The sequence below is a fragment of the Theropithecus gelada genome, chromosome 5, assembly GCF_003255815.1.
Source record: "Theropithecus gelada isolate Dixy chromosome 5, Tgel_1.0, whole genome shotgun sequence".
Taxonomy (NCBI): domain Eukaryota; kingdom Metazoa; phylum Chordata; class Mammalia; order Primates; family Cercopithecidae; genus Theropithecus; species Theropithecus gelada.
In genome coordinates, this window is record NC_037672.1 from 119,186,161 (window position 1) to 119,201,597 (window position 15,437).

Below are 15,437 nucleotides of genomic sequence, written 5' to 3' on the forward strand. Positions count from 1 at the left end.
AACAGATGTCTCTACTTTGAAAGTTGCTAATTGAAAATATAAGAAAATAAAGTTTGATGAATAAAATAATTAAATAAGTGACACTTCCTTAAGCTATTCCTATAAAGATAATTTCCTCTTGGGTGGCTTCAGTGTAGACAGAAATAAAAATCAAACCTTGTTAATTTCCAGGTTTTCAGAATTACAAGGTTGCCTAAATGAGAACATTAATAAAGGTAAGACTGTTAAAAAGACACTACTCCCATTTTAATACAAAGTGTCCATAATGCATCTAAAAGACACAAAGAGTTCAGTGGCAGACTGCAGCCTCCTAAGTCAGAACCATCTCAGCTCCGGTGATGTATCATCATCTTCCAAGATATGAGCAAGGAGGCAGAGCCAGAAGACTTCCAATTTAAACTAATGGGTTATGTCATTTTGGAATAAGGTCAGTTGTTTTTCTAACTCAGTGTTGGACTTCATGAAGCATTGCTCTGAACTCAGTTGTTCTGTTGTGCAATTTGTATGTACCCAACTTTTGAGCAGCAAACAAGCAGAACCCATGGAACTGCTATCGGTATGGCCTTGACCACACTTTGTAGGGTCACGTTCAAAGAAACGCTTTCCTACCAGTGCCTCCTCTGATCACTCCCCAGATGTTAAATTTCTGTTTTCAACAAGTGGGTACAAAACTCATTCAAAACTCATTTGTCAGCTTGAGTAAATATGATTAAAAAGAAAAAACCAGAAACTCTTCATTTGGAAAATATCTAATCTTCATTTAGAAAATTCTGTTTCCAAGTTTTTTAAGCAGACAGTTACAATATTTTTTAGTGAGGGTAACAGTTACGTCATTTTTGGTTGTAAAAATAATATAACAGTGGCACATTTCTTTATATCTGTTATCAAAATCCTTTGTCTTTCAAAAAGGAGATTTTTTTTCTCATTCATTTTTTCAAACATCATCCTTGCTTTAATGGCATAGATGAATCTTTTGAAAGATTTTGAAAAATAAATGCTTGTCAGGTACAATTAGACATAATAGCTTTAATCTCTTCAAGTGACCCAAAAGCCTTGTAGTGCAAGTAAAAGATTTGTCTCTACCATATCCTTTCATTTACCTGTGCTTGGTGTATGATTTCTATCTTTGATCTGAGATATCTTAGCAGGAATATTTTTGAGGTCACTTGTTTATTTTCCGAAAACTAGTTTTGTTAAAGCTAGATGATACAATCTACAAAGCCATTCATTGGGACACATGTAAACTGAACTTTGCCTGTGCTAAAAGCAAGCAAGTATGTGAGACTGTCATGTTAACCACTCCCAACGAATCCTACCCTCTCTTCAGGATATATCCTGTGCCAAAACTAATGTGACCATCTGACAGGCAGATGACATTAGAGTACCAGAGTCAATTTTCCTATTAAATAGTGGTATATCTTATTTTTTTCACCCTCCCCCTGGGGATCTAGTTTCATCTTGGAGTCATTTGTGGATCCGTTCCCTGTGAGGCCAAGGAAATTCCAAATATGAGTCACTGCAGAAACATTTAGGTCCTTCTAATTCTTCAGCATGAAGAATTATCAAGACAAATAAGCCTTTCTCTTTCTAATACAAATACGCTCTCATAGTATAACTTTGTTTATTACTTTGCTAATGGAACTGCTACGTCTTCATTCTGCCTTGCTCTGAGTACTCTGCCTGTGTAGGAATGGGTGGTAGGAAAAAATAAGGACTCATTTTTTTCTGTGATTCCGTTGGATGTCAGGTCCCACTTAGTCTGTGGCATGCATGGAACCAAACTCAGCCTGGAAGGTCCCCTGCAACACTGGCATTCCATGAATCTGGTCCTTGGTGAAAGCCACCTATATTGACTGGCAGTGCCATTCCTGGGTGATGTGCACATTTTCCAAGTCCTTGCTTGCCCCCATGTGAACATGTCCCACTGTATCTTGGTGAAACACAACGATAGCTTCAAAAGATGCGACTGAAAAAGGATATTCATGAGAATTAGAAACAAATCACTGCAGGGAGCTAACAACATAGAAATGCTTCAAACTGTGAGGAATTGCAGCAACAGTTCCTGTTGTGATGTACACAATGGACACAGCATGTGGGAAGCTATAAAAAAACACTGGAAGAAAAAGTGTGTCTATGAAAAACAACTTAAAAGAAAAAAAAAACCTACAGAGAGCTCAAATTCCTCATGTGCAGAGTTTAACTACCACAGAAAAGTCTCTGGGGCCAAGAGGGTAAATCTCTAAGCTAAGTTTAGAGTTTGAATCCCAAAGTCTTTACCAGGCCTCATCTATCTCGTGGTGCCTACAACTGCCCTCTCAGTGCAACCAAACGTCCTCCTGCTTCTATCAGCCCCCAGGAGCTACGTTTACAAGCAAGATGAACAAAGTTACCATGCCCATTCCAAAAATCACTTAATTACATAAAACTATATGAGGAAGAAGATTACTCCAGATTCAGTCCTCAATCTGCAACAAAGTGTTATTTCTAAATGAGTGTTTTAACACAGCTCAAAGTAGCTTGTGACTTGTTATGCATACATGTGATTAATAAATCAAATTAAATCATCACCATATTATTTTTAAATATAAACCTATCCTAGCATCTCATGGCAAAATTACTCTGAATTGAACAAAGAGTAAAACTAAAAGTGTAAGCCCCTAAAATCATCATGCAATATTATGTATGACAAAATAAATTATTTTAACATAAGGATGGTATTCTCTTGAAAAATAAAAATAAAAGAATTTTTAGAAAATCTTACTTAACAGATAGAGAGCTATATCTGATGGTGACCCAGAAATCCTCTTCGATATTGAAAGAATAGCTTTTCCTTATTGGGTAACTAATGGGAACTTTATTATACTCAACCTCTTTTTATAATCATTATCTCTAGATTGTAAAGTCCAAAGGGCAATGACTGCACATTTTGTTCAGTGATTTAAAGACCTTTCCCAGCTAGTATAGTATTAAATAAGCAAGGAAATTTTGTATCACTTAGGATACTGTCAGCTGGAATTAACAGAAATACACATCTCAAGCATTTGAGATATGTATTATTTTACATGACAAGTAGTCTAGAGTTAGGGGAAGTTATCAAGTGGCTCAGTCACATTGTCAAAGACCCAAGTTCTTTCCATCTTTCCATTATCCTGCCCTGAGAATGTCAACTTTCGCTTAGAGGCCAGCTCCCCTCATGATTGTGACATGGCCTTCAGTTCCCGGCATCACAGGCAGAAATGTCAAAGTTTGATGGATAAAGTGGCCATCTCTTCTCATGTATCTCTTTCAAAAAAAAAGAAACATTTTCCAGGAGCTCCCTACATTCTTTTCTTTAGGAACTGGGTCACATGACTACTATTAAACCATCACCGGTAAGACAAATATAACCCAATGATTAACATAGAATAATAAAAATTTAATTCTGAGACTCATGAGGGAAAGATGGACAATGATATCAGGTAAGAATAAGTTTGGTTGTATGTAACCGAGATCCAAAATAATTGAGGCTTAAATAAGAAAGAATATTACCTACATGAAAATATAAGTTATAGGCCAGGCATGGTGGCTCACACCTGTAATCCCAGCACTTCAGGAGGCTGAGGCAGGTGGATCACTTGAGGTCAGTAGTTCAAGACCAGCCTGGCCAACATGGTGAAACCTTGTTGCTACTAAAAATACAAGAATCAGCTGGGTGTGGTGACACGTGCCTGTAATCATAGCTACTCAGGAGGCTGAGGCGGGAGAATCCCTTAAACCTGAGAGGCAGAGGTTGCAGTGAGCTCAGATCATGCCACTGCACTCCAGCCTGGGTGACAGAGCAAGACTCTGTCTTTCTGTTTCAAAAAAAAAAGAAAAGAAAAGAAAAGAAAGAAAGAAAATGTAAGTTATCTATCACCACCCAATGCCTTAACATAATAAAACTAAATTTAACTTATGAAACTGAGGGTCAACCAAGTGGTTCTTCTGACCTTGGCTGGATTTCCTCTGTGCATCGCCATCAGTGGCTGAGACAGTCACAGGTTAGACCTATCAGTGGTGGATGGGTTTCCTCATATGTCAACTGAGAGAAGTAGGCTGACTCCACTCTATTCCACTTTGTCTCTAAACCTGAAGTAGACTAGTTTATTCCTACGGCAGAGGCAAGTGTCCAGGAGAACAGCCAGAAATATGCAAAGCTTTCTATTATGACATAACAAATCTCCCCAAAACGTACGGTCTAAAACAACAACTGCTTACTTAGCATGTAAGTTTGCAAGTTTATAACTTATGTTGGTCTCTTCTGGGCTCCTCTATCTGTTTTTGTGTAGCTATGTTATGACAAGGTAGCTGTGCAATCAGGCCTGGCTGGCTGTCAGCTGGGACTCCTCTGCTCTCATTCACATGGTCTCCTGTTCACCAGCAAGCTAGCCAGAGCTTGTGCTAATGGTGGGAGCAGGGGTCCAAGAGAGAAAGTGGAAGCATGCAGGGGTGCTTGAGATCAAGGCGTGAAACTGGCACATGGTCACTTCTGCTGCATCCTCTTGGCCAGATGCAAGGTGTGAGGAAATAGACTTCACATCTTGATGAGCATAGCAGCAAAGTCAAGTTGCAGGGATCATGGATTCAGGGAGGGAAATAGCTGGGGTCATTTTTGCAAACCCATCTACCACAGCAGTAGCTCTGCTCCTCTCAGCTCACCACTCTGCTATGTTGAGGTCCAACATATCTTGAACCTTTTGATCCAAGATAGCAGCCACTGCATCCACAACCCAGGCTGCAGATTGAGAAAAGGAATAAAGAAAAGGGATGAATGGCATACCAGCTGCCTTTTAAAGAACATTCTTAAAGGCTACAAAGTCACTCTTTAGTTTACATCCCATTGGCCAGAACTTAGTCACATGGCCACACATGGGAGTGTGGGAAAAGCAGTCTTCATTCTGAGTGTCCAAAGGTGTTGAAAAGAAAATCGTATTCATACGAAGGAAGAGGATAAGCATTATTGTAGGAAATCTATCAATCTGCCACAACACCCAAAGTATGTCAAGCAAGGAAGGAGAAGGGGGTTAGATATAGGTAGCCTCTGTCTCTGACACACTTTCCCATAAATGTTTTCAATTTATAAAAACAAAACCCCTTGAATAAGATGTTTTTCTTTTTAACAAACTACCACCATGATTAGAAAAGAAAATCCACATTAATTTTATGACTGCCATTTTTCTTTCTCTATAGAGGTGAAAATTTCTCTGAGCTAAACTAGGAACGATAAAGAATCCCTTTCCACTCTGCTGCCAGCTCAGCTTGCACCTGGATGCATGATGAATCTCCCAAACACCACCTATAGCCACCCTGGAGAAGCATGTTGTTACATTACTTCTAAGCCAGGATGATACAATTTGTCAAGAATCACTTTGAGAATTTGTTCCTGCACTCTCTTATTCATCTAGATTATTGACCCACATAGTCTTTGTGGGATAGAGAGAAGCTCTGAAATTAGAGGATGTACTTGTCACAATTTTCCATTGCATCAGCAATCAACTTCGGTTACACAGTAAAGGAATTTCCTGAAAGGGATAAGACATGTTCAGAGAATTGGTGAGAAGGCTGGAGAACAAGGACTGGGCAGGACTCAAAGGTGATAAGGCAAAGCTGAAATCAGCCTCAGTTATGTCTGCTTAGGAGTTGGCCTCTAGGCTAGTGCCTCTGGACACTCCACCAGAGTACTGGCTTCTAGACTTCACAGCAACCACCTGAAAACTCTGTGACTCACCCTGCTCCTCCAACTCAGTTGTTTAAGATCAAGAGTGCCAAGCAGAAGCATCTGATTGGCCACTTTGAGGTCAGATGCCATGCTCTGGTTGCCAGGGCAATGAAGAGAGAAATTTCTCTCCCTCCTTCAGTTTTTATAAAAAGAATTTAAGCTGGTTCTTCCCACCTGCCTTTAGATTTTCCACAAATAAGAATGATGTTTGGAAGCCAGTCAGCCCAAACAATACCCACTACAGAGGCTACAGGTTGGTGCTAGAGAGGGAAGGATAGCTTCACTCAGCTGTGCAGGACATTGGGATGATGGAGTGGAGACACAACGAGCTAACATGGGGAAAATGAAATTAATTTTATGTGTATTTGAATATATGCTGATTATCAGAATTCCATGGTGAGGGGGATATGTGAATCAGCTCAAATGATTTAAATACTTTGTCTTTCAATATTGGAAACAAACATTCAGTTAAATGAATAGTGCAAATACAATAACATATTCTCATGGAATCTTTACATCTTTACATTTGGACATCATAGGAATGTTAAAGTGGGGTGGGAAAGAATTGAAATTGAGGGCCACTCACCAATAGAAAAGGTTAAGAAGTAGATTAAAAGGAAAATTTTCAGACATGCAAGATCTCAAAATATGTTCATTTTTATACCATTTATAGGGAACTGCTAGGGCATGTATGACACTCAAACAAGGAAATAAACCAATAAATAGAAAGGCATGGGAACCAAGTATTAAAGTGCCCAGTGTAGACAGCACTGAAGAACTCCTAGGATGAGGGAAAGAAGACCCCGGGTCACAGCTCTGCAACAGGCCTAGCCAGCTACCAGCTCCTAGTGAGGAGAAGGATAGAGGACTGCAGGACTGAGGGCTCCAAAGAGTGGGGGAAATAGATACACATGGATAAATGTATGCAGATATTTGAGGGATACACTGGTAATAGATACATACAATACAAAGCAAGTAGAAAGTGAGTTAATTATTAACTCCAGGGGAGATATAAAATTATATGAGAAAGGAAATATAATCATAATCTACTAGATAGCTCAGCTGTAAACAATTCACAGGGATGATAATACCAACATTGAGTATTGTTCTAATAAGAAAATATGATAAAAACCAGATGTCTTGGACTTGCTTTGAATTAGCATGAGATGGTGGGGAAAGTGGGTGGGGTGTGGATAGGGCAGGATTAGCCATAGGTTAATGGTTATCGGGGCTGGGTGATAAGTACATGAGGGTTCATTATATAATATCCTTCTGCGAGTATACTCAAAATTCCCCATAATAAAATGGGGAATTTAAAAATTTTCAATTTTATTTTACTCGATTTCTGCATCATGGCTGGGGTCCCTGCATTTTAAAATTTTAAATATAACCATATTGGAAGATATAGGAAGAAAAGGAGCAGGAGTATGAGTGAGATAGAGTTAATCTTCATTTTTCACAGTAGGAAATCCACAGATAGTGTCTGAAACTAAAAATTCAGGTAGTAGCTCAGTACACATGTGACTTAGATATATGAATATAAAAACCAGATGGTTTTTATAAAATAAAACCAGAAAGATGAAAGAGATAAAATCAGGCACTCTGGGGAGAAGGAACAAAAATGAGGAGAGTGAGCCTGCTGTTTTCCATTGTTGACCCCATAGAACAACTTGGCTTTTAAAGCAATGTGTCTGCACATCCTTAAAAATAAAAATTAAATCATTAACATTCAAATAAAATAACTTCTTAAATGAAAGAAAAAGAAATGTGTAGTGGCTGGGAGCAATGATTCACACCCGTAACCCCAGCACTTTGGGAAGCCGAGGTGGGTGGATCACTTGAGCCCAGGAGTTCAAGACCAGCTCAGGCAACATGGCAAAACCCATATTTTTTTCTATAAAAATTACAAAAATTAGCAGGGCATGGTGGTGCACATCTATAGTCCCAGATACTCGGGAGGCTGAGATGGGAGGATCACTTGAGCCTGGGAGGTCGAGGCTGCAGTGAGCCATACTTGTGCCATTGCATTCAGGCCTGGGAAAGAGACTGAGACCCTGTCTCAGGAAAGAAAAAAAAGAAGAAGAAGAAGAAATAAATAAAGCAAAGAAACTAGTCTTAAAAAAGATTCACCTTGCTGTGTACCAGCTCTCTAGGCTGAATAGCCAGAGCACCTGGAGGGAGCAGAGGGCAAGATTGAAATCAGGCCTGAGCTAGAACCAACCCACAGGGGAGTTTCCCAACTGCTACCCAAAGCATACATTAAAGTTAACAACAGGATGATTAGGTAATCACAAATATGCTCCTGGAATGCCAATTACACAAAATCACAACCTGTCTAGCTACTCATAAGCTGAATTTCTAGCTATGAGATGAGCACCGCTAAACACTCCCGAGGGCCCTCTCAGTAATTTTCTCCTGCCTAAAAGAAGGAAGTTGACACTGAAGCTGCCATTCTTGTAACACATCTTTGGGCTCTAGTCTATCCTTTTCCTTGTGGCCTCTGCAGATATTTTAGCTTGAGGTGTTATCAAATATACTTAATAGCTGATATAGCATATGCCTTGATCAATTAGAAGGGACCCCAACCACGATGCAGAAATAGTCTCTAGGCTGCCTGCCAGACCAGGCATTAATCCTTTAGTTGCCAGACTGTAGGGAGATTCTGAGGGTCCCATGGACCATGGCAATGTTAGGGGGTATACATGAGGCTTGGGACATTAGCTCCTTACCAACTCTTACCAACGTATTTCAATATTTTTAGCAAATCTTATCTATAGTAGTACAAATCAGCTGAATACTAACCCTATTTCAGGATTCCCATCATTTGGCAGCTGGGCTGGGATGAGAATGATTATATGTTGTGCACGTCTGAAGTTTGGATCTGCTTGAGAACAGCATCAAGAACTTTAGCACTGTTACTGGATGTAGCCTTGGGAGAAAGGGATAATGAACTCTGTTTATCAGCCTATCATTGATGTTTACTAGGTAGCTGAGTGGCACAATATCTCTTTAGTTTTTACTAGTTTGACATTTTCCTCCATCCTACTATCTGCTTAATGCTTACTTTTCATCTAATGCCCATTATCCAGCTGTCTTAGTTTGTTCACTGCTATATCCCCATTGCTTAGAATGGTGCCAGGCACATAGAGGCACTCAATAGTGCCAGGCATTTAGACACCATCAATGAATGAATTGATGGCTTCTAGAAAAGAGGAAAGGCACCATGCACAGAGAAAAGATGTGAAAGAAGATCTGAAAGACATCACTGGAACTCTGATAATATCCTGAGAGAGGGCAATTCACGTATGGAAACTGTGCTAGAGGATAGCACCAGAGGGTCCCATTCTCTTCTCAAATGGCAAGACTGTGCAAGTCAAAGAGAATCTTAGACAGCCAAGTGTGTTAAGAAAAGGGCAGTGGGTGTTTAATGCTCTTACATTCTTCTCAGTTCTATCTGCCAACAGGTCAGTTCACTTTAACAGGAAAAGGAAATTGCTTTGCTCTTAGGTAAGCTTGACTGCCTTATCCTTACCCCTAACAGCTTCCTCAAAACCTGTCCAATTTGAATGAGAGTCTCTCCCTTACAACCTAAACATGCATTTCTCTTACTCTGCCCTCTTCAAATGCACTTGTCCTTGGATTTAAAACTTGTTGAGTCATGTACTGGTTTAATGCTTTTAGTCTGCTCTATATCCACATCCAAATATCTTGGATTCTAAATTCCAGGAAAGCAGGGAATGAGTCTATGTAACTGTCACATTAAATACACATGCAGTGAGACCAGTCCTTTGGTTTGCATGGGAGCTGGGTGAGGCCTGCGACTGCCGGCTTTCCCCCACTTCCCTGACCACCTGTGTGACTCAGCAGAGGCATTCATAATCCTCCTAAGTACACAACTCCAATGAACTGGGAATCTCACCCCCCTCCCCAAAAGCAGCCACATAAAGACCCTCCCAAGGAGGGTCTGAGCTCAGACATGCCTAGTCCCACCCCCACCTGATGGTCCTCCCTTATCCACCCTGGTAGCAGAGGACAAAGGGCATTTAATCTTGGGAGTTCTAGGGCCCCACCCACCACCAGTCCCTCTCCACACTACTACAGCTGATGCTTTCTGGAAAGCATAAAAATAGACCATTACCAAAGCTAAGAACCCTCATGGAGTCCATTGCCTTCTCCGCCACCTCCACTGGAACAGGTGCTGGGATCCAGCTGAGAGACCCATAGACAGTTCATATCACAGGACTCTGCAGACAACCCCCAGTACCAGCCTGGATCCAGGTAGACTCACTGGGTGTCTAGGCCTGGAAGAGAGAAAACAATCACTGAAGCTCGGCTCACAGGAAGCCACATCCATAGCAAAAGGGGGAGAGTACTACATCAAGGGAACACCCTGTGGGACAAAAAAATCTGAACAACAGCCTTCAGCCCTAGACTTCCCTCTGGCAGAGCCTACCCAAATGAAAAGGAACCAGAAAACCAACCCTGGTAATATGACAAAACAAGGCTCTTCAACACCCCCCAAAAAATCACACTAGTTTACAGCAATGGATCCAAACCCAAAGCGTCGGTCCCTGATTTACCTGAAAAAGAATTCAGGAGGTTAGTTATTAAGCTAATTAGGGAGGGACCAGAGAAAGGTGAAGCCCAATGCAAGGAAACCCAAAAAATGATACAAGAAGTGAATGGAGAGATATTCAAGGAAATAGATAGCTTAAGGAAAAAACAACAAAAAATTCAGGAAACTTTGGCCACACTTTTAGAAATGTGAAGTGCTCTGGAAAGTCTCAGAAATAACTGAACAAGTACGAGAAAGAAATTCAGAGCTCAAAGACAAGGTCTTCGAGTTAACCCAATCCAACAAAGACAAAGAAAGAAGAATAAGAAAATATGAACAAAGCCTCCAAGAAGTCTGGGATTATGTTAAATAACCAAACCTAAAAATAATTGCTGTTCCTGAGGAAGAAGACAATTCTAAAAGCTTGGAAAACATATTTGGGGGAAAAAATCAAAGAAAACTTCCTTCGCCTTGCTAGAGACCTAGGCATGCAAATACAAGAAACACAAAGAACACCTGGGAAATTCATTGCAAAAAGATCTTCACCTAGGCACATCGTCATCAGGTTATCCAAAGTTAAGATGAGGGAAAGAATCTTAAGAGCTGTGAGACAGAAGCACCAGGTAACCTATAAAGGAAAACCTATCAGATTAACAGCAGATTTCTCAGCAGAAATCCTACAAGCTCTAAGGGATTGGGGCCCTATCTTCAGCCCCCTCAAACAAAACAGTTATCAGTCACCATAGGACCTCCGCAGAGGCCAGAACTGGCACGGGGTTTTGCCATTTTCCAGGGCACAAAAAAATACCCAAGTAGGAGATTCACTGCTTCATTATTTGACCAAAATTTTAAAATACAGACCCGAATGATAAGAAGCCATTTATTCCAGGATTGGAGAGCAGAGGTTTTAGGCTGAAAAAACAGGCACGAATTTGGAGGGTGTGATGGTCAGTTTGACATGTCAACTTGGCTAGGCTGTATTACTCAGTTATTTAATCAAACACTAATATAGGTGTTGCTGTATTTTGATTTTTTAAATAAATGTATGTGATTAACATCTATAATCAGTTGACTTTCATTAAAGAGATTACTTTCTATAATGTGAGTGAGCCTCATTCAGTCAGTTTAAAGTCCTTAAGAGCAAAAACGGGTTTCCCAGAGAAGATATGCTGCCTCATGGCCGCAGCATATCTTGTTTCCAGCTTGCCAGCCTGCCCTATTGCTTTTGAATTTGTCAGCTCCACAGTTGCACAAACTAATTCCTTAAAATAAATCTCTCTCTCTCTCCCATCTTTCTCTCTCTCTGTTGATCAATCAACAGAGAGAGATATACAGAAAGATATCTATATAGAAATATACCTGGATATCTAGATACATATCTAGAAATAGATATACAGAAATATAAAGATTCCTATATTTATTTATTTATTTATGATGTGCTAATATAAATACATAACTTTTATATTCATTTAAATATATAAATATAAAGGCCTTTATATAAATATAAAATTTATACAAATTTATGTTTATATAGAGATCTCTCTAGACAGAGAGCGAGAAAGAGCTCTTTCAGCACTATTTTGATATCTCATTTCCTTTTCTTTCTTTCTTTTAAAGACACGATCTTGCTCTATCACCCAGGCTGGGGTGTAGTAGTACAATCATAGCCCACTATAACTTCAAACTGCTGGGCTCAAGCAACCCTTCCATCTCAGCCCCTCTAGTAGCTGAAACTACAGGCGTGAACCACCGCACCCAGCTCAGCATCTCATTTCAAATCTCATTGAGGCATCTGCCTGCAATAGTTGCTACAAAATATGTATCATATGAATTCTGTTTCTCTGGAGAACTGTAACTGATGCCGAGTGCTTGAGGAACAGAAAGAAGGCCAGAATTACTGGAGCACAATGGAAGCAGAGTGAGGAAGGGTAGACTGGTGGAAGAGTGATGTGCAATGAGGACAAAGAGGTAAGGAATGGCCAGGTTATCTTAGGCCTTGTAATTCCACAAAACAAGAATCTGCAGATCAGATGATAAGTAACAGGTTAAGTGAAGAAAAATATCAAACTTTTACAGATCTGAAAATTAGATTAGGTTTCTTACCTATCAGATTAACAAATATTCCAAAGATTGACACCCACTTTGTTGGTGAGGCTATATGAAAACAAGCACTCTTAAAAAAATCTCTGGTGGGAGGATAAAAGGGCATAATCCTTATGGAGGGGAATTTGGCAATATCTAACAAAACTACATATGCATTTATCAGTTGATCAAGCATTCCCAATTCAAGGAATTTACGTTGAAGATGTGGAAATATGAAAAACACAAAAGATTATTCTTTGCAGCATTGTTTGTACTAGCACAATATTGGAAGTGACCTAAATGTCCATCCATAGGCAATTGGTTAATGAACTATGCATACTGCAGAGCTCCATGCAGCTGTTGGAAAAAAAAAAAAAAAATCCTTATATGGAATGTCATCTAGGATATTTGTTAAGTAAAAAGCAAGAGGCAAATGAATATAAAGAGAATGCTAACTTCAACATAAGAAGGAAAGATAGAGAGAGAGAGAGAGTGTGTGTTTATTCTTACAAAAACAAAAATTCAGACCAAGAAAAAATAAAAAAGGCAGGAACTAAGAAAATGGTTTCCTATGGAGTGGAAGGGAAGGGGATAGAAATGAGACTTCCTTGAGGATAACTTTTTACATGATTTTGACTTTAGACTACATAAATATTTCAAGTAATCTAAAAAATAAAACAATGTGGTAGGTACAGAAATGTACCCCCTGGATTCTCTTCAAGGAAGCACCAGCTGCCCAGATGTGGGGAGTGCAGAGAGCAGACAATCTCCAGCTGTCAGCAATTTCAGGGTGGCCTGGGCTGCAGAACTGTCTTATGCAAAGTCACACCCTTCCTGGAGACAACCACATCCTATGACTAAGAGAAGCAGAGGCATAAGGCCCAATGCAGGACAACTCTGCTGGACAATATTCCAGAGTTCTCCACCAGGTCAGCCAAAGCTTTGTATTGCCTACATTGCAGTTGTCATGTCTCTTTTCCTAAATCCTGTATTCTCTGTCTTCTCTTCAGAGGTGTTGATCTTTAATCTTGCACCCCAAGCTCTGTTTCAGCATCTGCTTCTGAATAGTCTGCAACATTTGCAGCCAAGAGCAGGATTTCCAACCACCTGGCTAGCAATGAGGACCTCTTCACTGATGGTTAGGGAGAAGATACGCAGTCCCTGACACAGATGGTGGTCCAATTATTCAATGGTTATGAGTTTGTTGGAAAGGTTCACCAGTGAAAGGATATGTGCTAGAGAGTGCTTTATATCTCCTGTCTGAGAAGTATGGAGGAAATAGTAGCTCTAAGGATAACAATATTGGGTGGCTATTGTCAAGTGCCATTGATGTCTTAAAGAAAGATAGTGAATAGCTGAGGGCCTGTAACAGACAATTTAGAAGGTCTCTGGTAGTCAGAAGTGCTCTTTGTTTACATACAAATTAGCTTATCTCCTATAGCCAGAAGGACAGAGAAAGTCAAGGATAAAGTTCAAGGCTTAATAGTCTGAGCAATGAATTTTAAAGAAAGTTAGTGTTCACTAATGACAGGTCTGTTATACCAAGGTTAGAGTACTGATGGGGAAATCCAGGCAACTGACTCTGGGATGGAAACATCTGGACCTATATATTAAGAGTGCAAAAGTAATTGTGGTTTACTTTTGCATCAACCTAATATATATATAGAGAGATAGATACATAGAGAGGAAGGTCTCTGCAACACCATGGCAAGTAAACATGGTGATTTCTCCAGTCTTTCCCTAAAGAGACGTATGGCCATTTATTTGGGTAACTATGCACTAGGGAAAGGAAATATCCAGACATTTAAAGGACTAGTGAACCTAGTGTCTAGGCTGACATTGATATCTAGAGTGCTGAAGCATCATTATGGTTCCCTGTTAGAGTGGAAATATGTTAAGGCCAAGTAATAGAGTCCTGGTGAGCACCATGCTTACACTGGGATCTTTGAGTCCATATTCATACCCATTTGCCATTTCCCCAGTCTTGGAATTAGAATTGATATACTTGGTAGTTAGTATAAGCCTCACATTGGCTTCTTAGCCTGTGGAGTAAGACTGGAGAAGGCCAAAGAGAAGCCTTGACAACTACCACACCTTGCCAAGATAATAGATACAAATCACAGTGTTGCTTCCCAAGAGCAGCAGAAATTAGTGTTGCCCTTAAGAATCTGAAGGGTACAGCAGTGGTGGTTCCATCTATTTAATTCACTAGTCTGACCCCCACAGGAACTGGATAAATCCTAGAGAACAACTAAACTACCATAAGCTTAACCAGCTAGTACCCCTGATCACAACCACCATGCCAGACATGGTATCTTTCCTAGAGAAGATAAATATGATGCCATATTGTATGGCATGTAACCACTGATTTAGTGAATATATATATATTTTTTCTGTCCCAATCAAGATTACCTGGAACAGTTTTGCCCCAAGATCTCTGTTGGCTTTCCCATTCTCTGTCATTAAATACCCCCTGGTATTTAATGGACCATCTGGACATTCTATAGAACACCACTTAATCCACTATAATGGCATTATGTTGACATGCTACATAAGCAAGAATTGGCCGGCATGCTGGAGGTCTTAGTAAGACACGTGTGTTTGGAAGGGTGGAAGATAAACCCTGCAGTTTCAGGGACCTATCACATCTATAAAACATTTAAAGTTTCAGTGATCAGAATTATGTTGGGACATTTCCTTAAAAGTAAAAGACAAGTTATTGTCTCTGGTACCTTCTTCCACAAAACAGGAAGTATATGATCTGGTAGGCTTTGGGTCCTAGAGGCAACACATTCCATATCTAGTGGTGCTTCTCTGGCTCATATACTGAGTGATGAATGGTTGCCAGCTTTGAACACACCCCAGAGTAAGAAAGGACCCTGCAACAGGTCCAAGTTGTTAGGTAAGCAGCTCTGCCACTGGGGTCACATGAACCGCAGACCCAGTGGGGTGGGGTTATCAGTGGTGAGAAAGGATGCTGTGTCGAGCTTGTAGAAACTCTCCAGAAGAAAATCACAAAGCATGACTCCCGAGGTTCCGGAGCAAGGCCATGCCATCTATGGC